General features: G+C 42.1%; 1 protein-coding gene across 3 annotated transcripts in view; it reads right to left on the minus strand.

Moving 5' to 3' along the window:
- Positions 1–989: 989 nt before the first annotated feature.
- Positions 990–12,129, minus strand: part of SH3RF2 (SH3 domain containing ring finger 2) — a 151,135-nt gene continuing 139,995 nt past the window's right edge. For all 3 annotated transcript variants that reach the window (XM_025292503.3, XM_044947520.2, XM_044947521.2), the window contains one exon: positions 990–3,983. The gene's annotated coding sequence lies outside the window, so the exon portion shown is untranslated. The remainder of the gene's footprint in view (positions 3,984–12,129) is intronic.

Here is a 12,129-nt window from a genome sequence, read left to right on the forward strand (position 1 = left end):
CTACCACGTGAGTAGAATACTCTTGTTTTTGTTAGCGTGGCAGCATAGAGCAGTGCTGAGGACCGTGGGGTCTGAAGCTGAGCTGCCTCCTTTATTTACTAATTGTGTAACTACAGGCAAATTTGCAAATCTGTCAGTACCTCAGTGTCTTCCTCTGTAAAATGACAGTACTAACTTCACAGGGTTGTGAGGATTTTAACTAGTCAAGACACTTAGCTCAATGTTCAGAAAGGAGCAAGGACTTGGTAAATATTAGCTAGCTACTATTACTATTACCTTATATTGATAGTAAATGATATACTTTTCCATTTACAGTTGGGATATAAAGTTTTCTATCAAGTTTTAGATTAAAATTAAGTTAATTAGAAGAGGAACATTAAGTAAACGATAATATAAATGGTTGGTGGATAGGGCAAATATTATGAAGGTGGTAAAACATGAATTGAGTGCTTGTATGCGCCAGGCACTATTCAAATCACTCTACATATTTTAGGACATTTAATCCTTAATATTCCTCAGGAAACTGCTATTATAGTTCCATTTTCCAGACAAGAACCACAGAGAGATTAAGTAACTTGCCCAAGGCCACACAGCTAGCAGGTGACAGGCAGTCAGACTCTTGAGGCTGTGCACTAAGCAAGCAGAGAAAGTTTCTGGCCAAGAGGCTGTCTTGGCCCCCTTGTGGTTTTACAAACCGGGATTTGTTCTAAGGAGGTGAACTCAGCCTGGGGAGCGTGGAAAGGAAGTGTCACTCACTCTGCCTCCAGTCATCCCCACTGAAAATAGGCAATTCCTGTCTGACAGAGTCACTCCTCTCCTCCCAGCCCTGCTTTTGGGTGTGCAGGGAAGCTGCCAGCAGCCAAAACCCTTTGGGAACAATAAAAGGCTCAGTGTTGACATTTAATACATGATAAAGTACTCCCCTCTCCAAGTCAGCTACTGAAAAAAACAAAAAAACAAAAAAACACCAGGCCTGAGGGATGAGTCTATTAAGTGAAAAATAAACCTCTTTTATTGTTTTGACCGAAAACACATACTGCGTTTCACAAGCTTATAGCTGGGAACAATATGAAATTTTGGCAAAGGAGACTGGGGTGACCTCTCCACTCTCACATGATGACCCCTCGCTGTGTGAAGAGTAGATGGCATATCGTGCACTGGCTATGGGCCCAGAGCTTCTCTCAGCTGTGGTCAGAGGTGGTTAGAAGTGTGAGTGAACCTCTCCACAAGGAAGCCCCCCTCCACCCCCACTGCTTTCCCTTTGCTGCTTCTGATCAGCCTGGGCGGTAGAGCAAACTTAGCACTTCTTTAGAGCCACAAATCCAAAAAAGTAAAACTCTGGGCTCTAAAAGCGTTGAGTCTGCCAATGAATCATGGAATATCAAACAGAATTAATACACGGATGGTTCTTTGAAAATGGATGGTAGAGAGTTGTCCTGAAGCAAGGTGGCTTAAGGGCCATGACTTCTGATTTCCCCTAGAACTTGTCAAGTCCATGAAGAAAGAAATTAACAAAAATTTGTGCTTCCTTCCCAGGAGAAAAGTTATCCAACATCCAGTGTTTAAGTGAAAGACAACAACCTTGATCTTAAGCTGTCTATTTCCTTGGACTTACTAGACACTGTCAGTGGTACAAATCTGAGTTACCCAACAGTGGAGGCTTCTTCTATGTATTTTTCCTCTCACTAGAAAATTCCTTTTGATTTTCTAAGATACAAAATGTGGAAAGGATCTCTGATAACTCCTTGTGGGCAAACAACACCCATACATAAGCAACAGCCATTTCAAAGTAATCCATTCAGATCATTATAAATTACAAAACCAGAAAATAAACACATGAAACCCCACCACACCTTTTGGCTTTCTAGTGGCATATACTAACAAAGAAATAAGCTGCCAGCCCTGTAACTCTCTTTGTTTTAGAACAAAGATATGAAAAGTGTCCCTGGCCCTATAACATAATTTTTATAATATATTTTACATGTCTAAGGTTTATTTACACAATTGTTCATAATGACTAACATGTAATACCCCTTCTATAAACATTATTCACATACATATTACCTCATAAAGATTCTCTGTTGGTCTATTAAAAAACACTGTACTGAAAAAACAAGCAGAGACACAAGAGTCTATAGATTATCTGCTGATATTTGCATGGAAAGGTGAAGTTTTCTCTTTCTTTTTTTCCTCTAAACAATACCCTCTCCCTGACCCAATATAAGAAGCAACAATTCCAGAAGATGAAACTCAGAACTAATGATTAGCAAACTATTCTCAGGTGGATTTCTGGCCTGACCTCATTCTAATCACTCAAATTCATCTGAATCTGCCTCCGCATACCTCCACCACTTTTGACTCATGGCCATTTGAAATCTATATTCTGAAGCTGACAGTCCAGAGATGAAAACTTTAGGGAATGGGGGAGCTTTTCTTAAGCTTCTGAATTTGGGTGGGAACAAATCAGTTTCTTTAATTTGTGCTTTGGGGAAAAAATATCTGTTTTACTGGCTAAGCAGGTTCAAAGAAAAAGCTAAATCTTCATGAAACCCTCCATGAAACTGTAAGCTGTGAAAAGATTCCAGAGATGAAAAAAACAGCATGTGTAAATATTGGGAGTGGTGCTTTCTTGCTGTTCTAAATGTGAGAGGCAGAGGCCAGTCTGCTGCTGCTGCTGCTGCTGCTAAGTTGCTTCAGTCGTGTCCAACCCTGTGTGACCCCATAGACGGCAGCCCACCAGGCTCCTCCGTTCATGGGATTTTCCAGGCAGGAGTACTGGAGTGGGGTGCCGTTGCCTTCTCCACGGCCAGTCTAAGAAGAAGCAAATCTGAATGAGAGAGCCTTGAAGACATATTTATAATTAGCCAACGTGAACTAATGTTTTTTGGGAATTAAAAGTTGTATTGTTTTCCCCAACCCAGTTTATACAACTTGCTTTTGTGTGGACAGCTTGCCTATACCTAACGTTTTGGTATATCATCTATAAAATTAAAATTCCTCCCAACTCTGACATTCTGTGAGTGCCCTGAAAAGTGAAGTCATTGAAACCTATCTATAGGTGAGCTGTAGGGCTTCATGGTTGTAACAAGTAGATTCCAGAATCTGAAGGCAGCATCTCCATATTCATTGCTTCCAACTCTAAACAGCAGCCAACCAAACCCGAATTCACACCAGAGAAAATTGAACCAACATTTAGTCATGGTAGTTGAGAGAAAAGAGATGACTGACAACTGGTGGCAGCCTCACAGACCATGTGTGAGAAGGAGCTGTCATTACTGCATTAGCCTTTCTGTAGTCTCATTGTGCCTCTTGCCTCCTCACTTACCTTTTGGCAGATAAAGCCAATGCTGTGGGGCTTCTAACAAAAACTCTCTGGATCAGAAAGTATCAGGGTGAAAAGACAGAATGGAATTGGAATGGAAAAGAATGCAGATGTGGTGGAGTGATGCAGCGTGTGTGGTCAAGGGAGGAGGTGAAGGCTGGGGACATTGTGAAGGAACCCTGGCTTCTCTGGCTTGAACACCTGAGAGGAGAATATGATACCACCCCACTGCATTGCTCTAAACCAAGCTGGAGTGACAGGATAGACACAACTCTGGGAGGCATTTGATGTCTGGTCTTTTCATTTGTCGGTTAGGTGCCAAGGTGTGAGAAATTGGCAAGGGGAAATTTGGCTTTGACAGCAGAACAGAAAAACAGGAGGGCCAAGGGTCTTGTGTAACCTGTAATGTCACATGGCTTGTGTGTTTCCTCCAGCCTGGCCCACCACCCATTGATATTGTGGGAAGACAGATTTACTTTTTCTCCTATTCCCCTTCTGTCTTGGAGGCCAGCCTATTGGTATTCCTGTAGCGTCCCTGATGTCCAGGGAGTATCACATGGCCCAGAACTCTGCACCAAGGAGTTTCCATCCAAGCAGACGGTTTGTTCTCTTCAGTATCCCATTATTACTACTCCTCCAAGGAAGATTTCCAAGGCAGGATCTGTGAAGGTGAAAAGGATTTCAGAATCTATTGTGTGTAAATGCAGCCCGGTTCCAACTACAGTTCTTTAACAATTTTAAGTAGTTTGGGCAGGAGTATGTCTTTTAATTTCACAAGAGAGATACAGTGTTCTCCATTCATCATATCAGGAGACACATACTCTCTATTTTCCCATTTCTGTGGATGCTAACTTGATCTTTGGGTTAAGGTGGTTGTTTACCAGCGTTCTCCACTATCAAGTTGCTATTTTCCATTTTTAGATTAATAAGTATCTTTGGAGGAGATACTCTGAGCTCTTCAGGCTTTTACCCACTACTTTTAATATCCATGGGTGACTCTTGCCCAAGCCAGTTGCTACTGTAGTGGTTACCAAATGGTGATTTAAAAAAAAATTCCATCATTCCTTCTATATTTTTAGCTGGGACTCTACTGTCAGGCAGAGCTCTTCCTTCTCTCTCATTACTCAATGTATATAGTATAGACTCAAGGATTCCTATTTGATTACTTGTAAGGATTATTATCCATTACTGCCAAAAATGAACAGTCTGAATCTATTGATGAAGAAATGCCAGACAAACCCTAAGTGAGAGACATTCTCTAAAATAAATGGCCTATGTTCTTTGAAATGCCAGGATCATAGCAGACAATGACTCAAGGAACTGTTACAGATGAAAAGAAACTAAAGAGACAAATGTGTGGTCCTGGATGGGATCCTAGACAGGACATTAAAACCTTTATTCTCTGTAAAGGAATAGGACAATTGGATAAGAGCTGTAGATTAGTTAATAGTGCCATATCAATATTAATTTCTTGATTTTGGAATTATATTGTGGTTTATAAAAACATCCCTGTTTTTAGAAAATACACACTGAAATATTTTAGGGGAAAATGAACATTTTTAGCTTGCTCTCAAATGGTTTGGAAAGATTATATATATAATTTATATTAAATTTTAATTTGACATTTAATTAGTATATATGTATATACATATTTAAAAGAGCGAGGGTCAAAACATACATAGGAAAATGTTAATATCTAGGGAACCTAGTAATGAAGGGTATACAGGAATCCCTTGTACATTTTTAGCAACATTTCTAGATATCTGAAATTATTTCAAATAATTTAAAATTTACAAGGCCTTAGAAGTTCTTCAAAGCCTGAAATATTGTATTTTGATTTCCAAACTCAACCTGCATCCCTATCACCCCCACACATGTGGCCAATGTCCTCCCCTCCCTGTGTGTCCCTTGGGGCCTCTTCGGGGCCTCTTCTCTTCCTGAGCACATTCAGGAGGAAGTGCAACCAACACTTCTGGCTTTCCCTTGTCCAGGTGAGGGCAGGCGGTTTGGATGGGCATCACAGGAGCTGGCTGCTCTCTACGACTTTGCTGCCAGTGCTTGGCTCTTGGCCCTTCTGGACGCAAATGAAGTCCCAACTGACTATGCTGAAGGGGGACAGGAGAAAACTAAGAGGGTAATGGGAAAGTGGTCCCAGAACATTGAGAAAGACTTGTTTTCTAAAAGACCCAGGCTCAGGGTTTGTCCACAAGTGAGTTCCACGAAAACCCAGTAAAACAGGAAATAAGTAGGAGAGGGAATTTTCCATTTCCTGTCCAATGGCTTTCCTTTGGAGCCTGATTTCTTTTCTATCCAAGGACTCCTGCTGATTTAACAGGCCAGTTTTCTCTTTGGGGAAACTTTAGTGATGATCACAGCCTCACTCTTTTCAGGGTGACATGGGACAGTTGGATCTTGCAAGCAAAATTTATGGGAAACAGCAATCTGGGGAGTCTGACTCGAACTCCCAACTCTTGAAAGGCCAAACTATGATTTGTTGTTACAGAGACAGAGTGTACTGAAGGAGGCTGAGCTTTCAAGCAGGCAGCCACATCTGGGCTAACCACTGAACTTCTTTACCCTCTCAGGGCCTGCCAGTGAATTGCGGGCCTTACTCCTTTGTTGACATGCTTCACTCTCCGTAACAGCAGGTAAGAGCCATGAGGGGCTTAATGGGGCTGCTTCCTATTCAGAGGGAGAAGCAGGCATAAATACAGAGTCTGCCTCCCATCAAGATAATAAGTTACATAGGATCTGGAGTTACACTGTCTCCATTGTCCACCCCCAAATGTGGGCAGGAGTTTCAGCTTGCTGTTCACAACATTTATTTATTATTTAAAAATTTTTTATTATTATCTTTTTTGGCCATGCCATACAGCAAGCGGGATCTTAGTTCTCTGACCAGGGATTGAACTCATGCCCTCTTCATTGGAAGCATAGAGTTTTAACCACTGGATCACCAAGTAAGTTCACAACTTTTAGTCCTTAAAAGGGAAAGTGCCTGTGTTAGTCATATCCTGCTTCTTTTATCTTTGCCTAAGTGGGTACCGGCTCTGATGCTGGGCACCTGCCTTTAGAGATGGGTCAACCCATAGCTATCACAGTGGGCCCAGAAATGACTGGTTTGGTCTGCACATCAGGCCTGACATCAGCAGCTGGGGGCATATCCCTCTGAAACTTCAGGTAAGGTGATTTGAGTTGACTGCTTCTTGATCTCAAGGGAGTAGTAGCAGTTTGTTAGCTCTTCAAGTACCTTTATTGTGATGTAGCATTTCTGAGAGTCAGCACAGGGACAGGGTAGTGATAGGAAGTAACTGCCAATGGAGGGCTGACTGCCACATGAATCTGACCTTCCAGGTTGTGCTAAGTGATATAGAAAGAACTTCAACTCTAGGATCCACTGACATCTTAATAGACACCTCAAAATCCCATCAGTGGCAGGAGGTGTGAATTTACCTGTGGCTGGCATTGTGCTGTACCGGGTAGCAGCTCATATCAGTCCTGTGTCTACAGGCCAGGGGCTTTAGGATTGGCAGGTGATGATTCTTTGTTTATTAAGTGATCAGGGGACAGGTCTATTGAAGTAGAAAACCCTGGTGTCTGCAGGAAAACTTTGGTGTCTCATCTTAAATGAGGTGGCAAGCAGCTTCCAGTGAACACTAGAGTCCAATTGCCTGGCTTTATTCCCAAGCTCCACCAAGTCCCAGCTGTGTGACCCCATGGAAACTACTTAATCTCTCTAGGTCTTAGTTTCCTTATCTGTAAAATGGACATAGTGATAGTGTTTACTTTGTCTGGTTATGGTGAGATTTTAAAATCAGTCAATATATCTTTTTCTTCTCTCATTGCCATGGCTAAGACTTCCAGAACTATTTTGAGTAAGAGTGGCAAGAGTGGGCACCCTTGTCTTGTTCTAGAAAAATGGTGCTGATGAACCTATTTTCAGGTTTAAATAGAAATGCAGATGTAGAGAATGGCCTTGTGGGCACAGTGGGGAAAGAAGGTGGGACGAAATGAGAGAGTAGGATTGACATATACACTACATATATCTGTGTGTAAAACAGATAGCTAATGGGAGCTCAGCTCTGTGCTCTGTGATGACCTAAAGGGGTGGGATGGGGGGTGGGAGGCTCAAGAGGGAGGGGACATATGTATACACGCAGCTGATTCACATTGTTGTACAGCAGCAACCAACACAACACTGTAAAGTAATTATCTTCCTATTAAAAATAAACAAAAGAGGAAAATTTAAAAATACCAGTCAATATAAGTAAAGCACATAAAAGAGTGTCTGGCACAAGGCAGGGGGTCTGTCTCTCATTATTGGCTCAAAAGTATTACTATAAATTAAGAAACCTCTTCAAGGTTATGTATTAAAATCCTGCTTCTTGATCATCTCAAAGAACGGAAAACCATACAGACCATTAAATGGATACAGACCATTAAACTGGCTCATGATCACACTCATTACTGGAGTTTCTTTTGCCTTAAAAACCTAAATAGAGTTATTAAAATCTTATATCCTAATCAACAAAATGAGGATAACAGTGGCTCAGTATTTATTATACTTTATATGATTGTCATGAGATGGCCTCTATTATTCTTCTTACTATATAGATGAGAAAACTGAGACTCAGAGAGGTGAAATGACTTACCCAGAGTGACATAGTGAGTCACATTTGAGGTACAACGGGTGTTCTGATTCTATAGCCTGGGCTGTTCATTGCTATGCCAGAGAGAGGAGAGCGAAAGAGGGTGAAGGAGCTGGGGGTGGGGAGGGGGAAGGAGGAAGGGAGGGAAGAGGCTGGCAACCGATAATAAGTATTCTCAGAATGCGTAAGTGGGCGTGGGAATTCAATAAATGTATCCTAATGATAACAAAGCAGATGACATTTCATGCCTTGTCTACATAATTCCAAACAACCATTTGACCACTTAGAAAAATGAGATTGCTTTTTGCGTGCTGCAGAGTCATGGCTTTAAGGAGCTGCGAGGGCCAGTCCCTTTAGAAGGTGAGTTTTTATGATCCTGCAGTCCTGGAATGCTAATACATGATCCAAGCCCCTTGTTTGAGGGATGAAATGGGGCCAGAGAAAAGGGAAGCAAATTGCCTCTAAGTTTGTGGCATCTCCTTTAAGTTCATTCTTCCTGTGAAGATCCTTCTTGGCAGGAAAAGGGAGGATTCATTTATTCTCCAATTGTTCATTCAACACATAATTGATTGATGACCAAAAGTGTTTGATAAATGAATGAATTTCCTTGACACTTTGAGCTTGTTCCTGTTCATCTCGTCACTGTGCATGTCTGAGTTCTTCTCAGTCTTCGAATCTCAGGAATCAAGGAAGCTGGCTTCCTTGGAGAAACATTGTTGTCCACTCTACCTAATGTCACTCATACCTTCCAGTCATTGTCTGTCCCACCAGTTTGTTTCCTTCATAGCATCTGTCATATAGAAATAATCCTGTGTGTTTAATCATTTTCCATTTATTGCCCTTCATGAAGGCAGGAGTATTACTTGCTTTGCTTTGTTCACTGTTGTGAAGTGTATGGAACAAAACCTCACACACAGTGGATGCTCAATCAATATTTGTTGAATGAAGATGAATGAATAAGTGAATGAGGTTACATTGATTTCTACCCAGGAAGAAAACATTCTGTGACTTTAAATGGAGATGGAGTGAGAGCTGGGATGTTGGCCTGGAGCCCCTTGGTCATAATGGCATGTCCAGCAGGGGTTTAACTAATCAGCACATACATTTCCTGAATTACAAAGTGTGCCAGGGACATTTAATTTCTGTTAATTGGCACTGAGGAGGAGGGGTTGTTATCAAAATCACCAGCCAGCTGGAAGCATGTCTGTGTCAGACCTGTTTGCAAATCAGAATGGACATTTCATAAACCTTGTCAACCTTGTGAGGCTGCAAGTCCCCAGAGAGGCCGCACCAAGGTGCTCACTAGCTGCATTCAGGGTCATAGACAACCTTAAACCTCAGGCCTTCAACAGATGGGAGGTAAGGTGTAGGGACAACCAGAAGACAAAGGACTGATGAGGGTTATGGCATGAGATGCTTTTAAAAATAACTGTCATATTGCCTCAACCCTGGCACCATTCACCAGCTGATCTGAAAAGTGAAAAGAACAAAGAAGCTGAAATTTTCTAGGCTTGCAGAGCCAGCCTCACTGCTTCCTTTCTGTGACCTCAGACAAGTGATTGATCCTCAGAGCCTCAGATCTGTTTGATCTATAAATAGGGGACAATAACACCCAACTCACGGGATTGTTGTGAAGGTTAAGTGCGAAAATGCACGTAAATAGTCATGACAGCTAACGTCACAGTGTGTTTTCTATGAGCTGGGCATGGTGTTAGTGACTTCACGCCCCTTATCTCATTTAATCCCCACCTAACCATCAAAGAAAGCACAATTAGAACCTGCATTTTACAAACAAGGGGACTAAAGGTTGGGAAGATTAAATGACTTCCCCGTGGTAATACAGGGAAGAAACGCAGAGTCTGGATTTGAATCCACGTCACCTGACTCACAATGTTTGTGACCTCCCTGTAACAAGCCTCTGAGGCAGTGGCCCCCAACCTTTATTGATACCAGGGACCAGTTTCGTGGAAGATGATTTTTCCATGATTTAGGTGCAGGGGGATCGTTTTGGGATGACTCAAGTGCATTACATCTATTGTGCACTTCATTTCCACTATTATTTGGGTTCCCTGGTGGCTCAGCTTGGAAAGAATCCGTCTGCGATGTGGGAGACCTGGGTTTGATCCCTGTGTTGGGAAGATCCCCTGGAGAATGGAACTGGCTACCCACTCCAGTATTCTGGCCTGGAGAATTCCATGGACTATAGTCCATGGGGTCACAGAGTCAGACATGACTGAGTGACTTTCACTTTTATTTCCACTATTATTACAAGCTCTACCTCAGATCATCAGGCATTAGATAGATTCTGGAGGTTGGGGACCCCTGCTCTAAGAGATTAGACCAATACCTGGCATTTAGTACATATGTAATGAATGAATGGCAGCTAGAAGGATCTATTCTTATTCTAGCATTTCTCCTGATCTTGCCATCACGCCTTTGTCATAACTACAAAATTCACTGCTAGGGTCCCTTTTGCACACCAGCACCTGTCCTATATGTCTCACTTCATCTTCCCAATTACTTTGTGAAGTGCTGATTATTGTTTTCACTCTTCAGATGAGTAAAGAAAGTCTCGGAGAGGTTAGTTAACTTGGTTCAAGATTAGACAGCCACGAAGTGGTAGGATCTGAGCCCAGGGACGTGTGATTCTAAAACCCAGGTGGTTCCTCTCTATGTAATAGCCATTCTCCATGCTACCGCCTTTCAGAATCTCTTCCTGCTCAGTGGAGCTCTCCTGACAACTAAAACACTCCTTCTAGGACTTCCCTGCTGGTCCAGTGGTTAAGATTTTGCCTTCCAATGTAGGGGGTATGGGTTCGATTCCTGGTTGGGGAGCTAAGATCCCATATGCCTTGTTGCCAAAAAACTGAAAACACAGAACAGAACCAATATTGTAGTAAATTAAATATGTGATTTTGCTCAGTTGTGTCTGACTCTTTGCAACCCTATGGACTGTAGCCTGCCAGGTTCCTCTGTCCATGGGATTTTCCAGGCAAGAATACTGGAGTGGATTGCCATTTCCTTCTTCAGGGGGGCTTTCCAACCCAGGGATCAAACCCTGGTCTCCCTGATTGCAGGCAGACTACTGTCTGAGCCACCAGGGAAGCAATAAAAATAAAAAATGGTTCATATTAAAAAAAATAAAAACAAACAAAAAACCCCACTTCTTTATCACTCCTCTCTCGCACATCTGTCTGTTTGATCGAGACTAGCTCTTTCTTATACTCCATTTCTGAATTGTGCCTCTCTATGTATGTATGGGTAATAGCTACCGTTTATTGAATACTTTGATGTACTGCATACCACAACTGGGGCTGTACATGCAGGATCTCGTTTAATCCTTCTGAGAATCCTGTGAGGCGGAGATTCTGATTCCCATTTTATAGATGAAAAAGGTTTAGGGAGGTGGTGTAACTTTTCCGAGTTGCTTTAGTCATTTGCCAAAGGAAACATAACTAGTAAGTGACAAGCTGGGACCAAACCCCAGATAATCTGATTCCAAAACCCACCACTCTAGCTATTATGTTTTGTTGTTTCTCCATATCTTGTTAAGTTCCAGTGGATTGGGAACACAGCTAGAATAGCTACCCCCAAATCCCTGTTGTCTGAGGTTTTAAAATTTAGTTCTTTACTGGAGGTTTCCATGAAGAAGGTCCAAGCTATCAAATTTGCCAACCTAAAATGAATGTAAGCTTAAAAAAGAATTCAATTTATAAATAGAACGTGCAGGATGGAGTATTTGGAAATGTGGTTCTGATATCTAAAAGAAGCCTTCCCTTCCAAACAGTATGAGCCCCTCTGTCTGTCTGACCGCTCTGTCCTTTGTCATGGAAGCTGCTGCCATCACTCTTGAGTGGTGACTGCCATGTCTTCCTCAGGGACTGTGGTCCTTTGGGTCTCTTCTAGACAGAGAAGAAAAACATCTCCCAGTGAACCAGGCAAGAATGGGGTGGGAATCCAGGTACGATCCTTTGAAGGTGATATTTATTTGAATTCCTCTTTGGTCCTTCAGGTGTTTTTGCTGCTTCCTTATGCTTTGTTTCAAGCTTGCTTTTGCTAATTTGTGAGAGTCTCCTGACTGCAAATAGTTCTCACAATCCACTTGGATGGTCCAGGGAGGAGTCCTCGTTTTCATGGGAAAGATGTTAGGATGGCTGT

The sequence above is a fragment of the Bubalus bubalis genome, chromosome 9, assembly GCF_019923935.1.
Source record: "Bubalus bubalis isolate 160015118507 breed Murrah chromosome 9, NDDB_SH_1, whole genome shotgun sequence".
Classification (NCBI taxonomy): Eukaryota; Metazoa; Chordata; class Mammalia; order Artiodactyla; family Bovidae; genus Bubalus; species Bubalus bubalis.